This window comes from Nematolebias whitei, chromosome 4 (assembly GCF_014905685.2).
Source record: "Nematolebias whitei isolate Nwh7 chromosome 4, NemWhi1, whole genome shotgun sequence".
NCBI classification, from domain to species: domain Eukaryota; kingdom Metazoa; phylum Chordata; class Actinopteri; order Cyprinodontiformes; family Rivulidae; genus Nematolebias; species Nematolebias whitei.
In genome coordinates this window covers 55,186,602-55,191,664 of record NC_056501.1, presented here as the reverse complement: position 1 = coordinate 55,191,664, position 5,063 = coordinate 55,186,602, and positions in this window count along the sequence as shown.

The window sequence follows — 5,063 nt, the reverse complement described above, 5'->3', positions numbered from 1 at the left end:
CAAGATGGGGGCAGGGTGACTTCAACTGAACTGAAACACAAGTATAATAAGAGTGATTATGTCATAGCTCTGCTCTCTGTCAGCTCCTCTGTCATGCTGCACACTCAGTAATCACTCAACTCATGTCACCTGTCACCGCTCATTATCCCACAGCTCTACCACCTGGTCCAGTCAGTACTTAAGTTCACTCATTCCTCTCAGTCTGGGCCAGATTCCCTATCCTGTCTCATCAGCAGTAGACTTTCCAGCATTCCATTGATTGACTCATCACGTTCATGACCCTTGCCTTGACCACGCTTTTGCCTCAGCCCTCGTCTGCTTTTGCTCATCTGATCAGGTACCGACTCATGCTCTTGTTTTTTGACTCTCTTTTTGGATCACGTACTGGATACTTCTGCTGAACAACTGACTTCACGGTATGAACTCTGCCTTTCCCTTCTGACTGTTTTTTTTGGATCACGGATTAAAGGTCAAGCTCATTCTGTATCACGGACTTATCCTTACCCCTGAATCTGATTCCCACAGATTCATTTCCCCAATTAGTCTCTTTCCCCCTGCATCTACTAACCTTTATCTTTTAGTTGCAAGCCTGTTGGACTCCGTTCCAGTGGACCTTAACATCAGTTCTACTTCTACTGGCAGCCCGCCACTACAACACTACCCAATCACGAACTACCAATCAGAAGATCGGAACCAGCCCAGAACCGGACCTACTCCAGAGTTTTACTTTATTTCACAATAAATCTTTTAACCCTCTCAGTGGTTGTTGTTGTTGTTGTTATTTGCGATCCGGCCTCTGGTTCATGACAGATTAATTAAGAACACATAAACATGAGTTAGATAATAATTAATAGTTATTAATTATTCCTAGAAAGAAACAACTTTAACTCAGATCGTTTGGTATCAATAAGGTATAATCAAGTTAAACTGAAACAGAGCTAAAACAAAGAACCGATTTCAGTGAGCCATAAAAATCCTTATCTATGGAATGTGGACATTAATGTCCTTGGCAGAGCAGAGTAGCACCGTATCCATAGCAACCTCGGGTCTAAACCAATCAGAAAGCTAGCCTTCTCAAACTTTGATAAAAGCCGAAAATAACACACGCCGAGCGAGCATTTCCGGGGAAGCGCAGACCGAGACGGTTCGTTTTTTAATGCTCCAAATATATGCATATATTTTATAAATGTAATTGTTTGTCTCTGAATACCTGTAACTCCTGTTTGTCAAATAAATCTTTTGAACTAAGGTGACCGTCTCAGCTGTCTTGAACACGATTGTGGAAGAAAGCCACAACAGATGTCAGCAACAAACTGGTTGATCCACTCTGAGAAGGTGTTATTTAAGAGACTGAGCTGAAAACAGCACCTCAAACGGAGGAAGTCTCTTGGATGAGAGACGAAACGTTTCTACATTTTTTTGTTGTTTTGCTTTGGTTTTTTTTTTTTTTTTAATGTCCAGAGGACCAGATTTAACTTTTTTAGATTTTTCTACCTGGATTATTGAGCATGCATCAGAATAAATCAGGTAGCTTTCTAGCAAAACAGCTTAAAATAAATAAGGAAAAAACAACTATTCATGGTGTTAAAGACTTAACTGGGAATACAGTTTATGATCCTGAAAGAATAAACAGCATTTTCAGAGATTTTTATAAAGCTTTATACTCACCCCAGATAAACCCATCAGATAATGAAATTGATCAATTTCTGGATAAAATAACACTTCCTAAATTATCAGATAATCAATCAATGGAGCTGGACTCACCACTGACACCAGTGGAACTCTAGGAAGCCCTCAAAAGCATGTCCAATAAAAAAAGCTCCAGGTCCAGATGGATTTCCAGCAGAGTTCTACAAATAATTCTGGAATATCCTGGCACCACTATTTCACAGAATGCTACAGGAAACTGAGAAAAATAACAGTCTTCCAGAAATGATAAACTCGGCCAACATTAGTCTCCTGTTAAAACCAGGCAAAGACCCTGTATTACCTACCAGTTATCGTCCCATATCTCTTATCAATGTTGATCTTAAAATAATTTGTAAAGCCCTCTCAAAAAGATTGGAAAAGATAACTCCTCTCATAATACATCCTGACCAAACTGGTTTTATAAAAGGGAGGCATTCATCCACAAATTCATGCAGATTATTTAATTTAATTGATTATTCTTACAGTAAAAATATTGAAACTGCAATATTCTCGCTAGATGCAGAAAAAGCTTTTGATAGAGTTAACTGGAAATTTTTATTTGCAGCCTTGCGTAAATTTGGTTTTGGAAATTATTTCATAAACTGGTTAAAAATATTATATGCTTCCCCATCAGCATGCATTAGGACAAATAATCAAATATCTGCTAGCTTTCTTCTGCAAAGGGGCAACAGGCTGGGATGTCCACTCTCCGCCTCACTGTTTGCTATTTTCATTGAACCGCTAGCCGCAGCAATCAGGCAAACTGCAGATATTAAAGGCATAAAATGCAAGAACATAGAGCACAAAATCAGTCTATATGCTAGTGATGTGTTGCTTTTCCTCCAGCATTCACAAACCTCCCTCTCTCAGATTATTGGATTGATTAACTCTTTTTCAAGAGTTTCAGATTACTCTATAAACTGGATAAAATCTACAGTTCTACCAATTAATTGCTATTTCAACAATTCACTTACTACACAACTGCAGTCAGGGAATATTACGTACTTGGGTATCAAAGTCTCTCCTAGACTGGCAGATTTAACAAAACTAAACCACATTTCACTTTTAAAGAAAATTGGGGATGAGCTTGCTAGATGGAAATCTCTACCCTTGTCTCTCATGGGAAGAATTGCTTCAATAAAAATGATGGTTTTGCCTAAAATAAACTATCTATTCTCAATGATTCCAAATAAACCATCATCATTTGATTGGTTTAGATCCCTGGACTCCTCCATCTCTAAATTTCTCTGGAAAGATAACCCCCCACGTATTAAACTAAAAACATTACAGAAGACCAAAGATAAACGAGGACTAGAGCTACCCAATTTCTATGATTACTTTCTAGCCAACAGGCTAGAATACATCTCAAGATGGATAAAACACACACCCCTTGATGAACCCTGGCTAGACGTAGAACAGACACTTTGCAATAATATAATGATCTCTGACCTTCCATTTATTAGCTCAAACATAAAACGACAGGAATGCTTTAAAAGCATCAATATCAGCTCCTCTCTGACAGCTTGGTGGGAGTTTCTTAAAATGACAAAGTCTTCACTAATTCCATGCAGACGTACACCCATCTGGAACAACCCTGACATCCTACAACAGAATAATATGATAAACTTCCCAGGTTGGAGGAGTAAAGGAATAGAATATTTGGAACATATATATGAGGACGTAAACTTTATGCCATTTAACAGATTAATAACACAATATGGGATTGATGAGAATATTTTTTTAGAATATCAACAAATTAAATCTATAGCAAAAAATTAATTTAACCTTAAGAACACTAGAATTGAAATGCCAACAAGTGTATTAGAATTCCTAAATCTTAACCCTCCCAAATTACTATCTAAGGTTTAAGGACACTTATTAAAATAGATGAATCAATATCCCTTCCCATTGTAAAATGGGAGACAGACTTGTCAGTCAACTTTGACCCAAACTTCTGGTCTCAGATATGTCTAAGAACTTTTAAGATGATTAAAAACCCCAATTTACAGTTAATACAATACAAAATCCTTCATAGAGTACACTACACAGGTCAACGGATGTTCAGGATGGGTTTCGCATCATCTAATGTTTGCTCACAGTGTACAAACAATATTCCTGACAATCCCATCCACGCATTTTGGTTCTGTCCACCTGTTCAGAGGTTTTGGTGCCGGATATGTGAAGACTTATCAATGTGTCTGAGATGTAATATTCCACTCTCTCCGTCAGTTTGCTTATTGGGTCACTTAGATGATGTCACCTTGGAGACAAAGTCAATTCACATGATTTTTACTGCTTTATGTATAGCAAAAAAAACTATACTCATAAATTGGAAAAATAAAAATACTCTTAGTATTAAACAGTATAAAGACCTTTTGTTAGATTACATCAGTCTTGAGATAGCCTGTACCTCCACATCAGAACAATCTCTCTGGGCTTGTTTGATTGGCTTCAACCTGTAGTGGAGGTGGGTAAACCCCTTTGATTTCGTCCCGTGGGGCATTGTGGTTGATGTGGGGGGGTATCGGGGCTGGGGGCATGGGGGGGTCGTGGGCCCGCGGCAATGGCGCTCAACTGGGGAGATGGCTTTGGTGGTTCTGGGCGTTGACCTCTGCTGGCTGCATGCAGGCTTCTGGGCGGTCTGTGCCTGCGGGCGCAGGTTGCTGGCCTGGTGGCCTGGCTGCTCCTGGATGGGTTTGGGGTGGGCACGGGTTCGGGGTTCTGGGGGAGTGTCGCTCCCGGGCTGGGGTCCCGGCTTGATCCGGGGGTCTCGGGTCTTGGCTGGTATGTTATCAGGGTCTTAGGCCGGTGCATGCGCCGGCGCCCGGCCCTGGCTTGGGGGCCCTTGGTGCGCTGGTGGGCTTTGGGGCCTCTGCCGTAGGGAAGGGGGGAGGACGGGTGGACTCAGCCTGGGTGTTTTCCTGCCTGGCTGTGGATGCGGTCTGGTGCTTGGCTGGGGTTCTGGGCTGTGAGGGGCTGTGGGTGGGGGGGCTTTTGCTCAGGTGGCTCTGCACTGCTGGCCCGGGGGTGTCTGGGCGTGTTAGGCGTGTGCCCTCCCTTGCATGGGGTGCTCTCATTGTGGGTGTTGCTGTGGTGGACTGGTCGGTCCTTTTGTGGGGGTGGGTGTGCGCTCTCGGTCGTTGTGGTGCGCTGTCTGCGGCTGTTCAGGCACTCCTGGCTGATTGTCGCTGCTGGAGTTTGGTGGCTTCTTTGGTTGGGGGGCTGGGTGTTGAGCTGGGGATCGGGTTGGGGTCTGGACGATCTCAGGGGGGCTTAGGTCGCTGGCCCGGGTTCTGATCGGTCCTCGGGGCTATGTGCCGGTCCGTGGCCTGGGTGTTTTCCTGCCTGGCTGTGGATGCGGTCTGGTGCTTGGC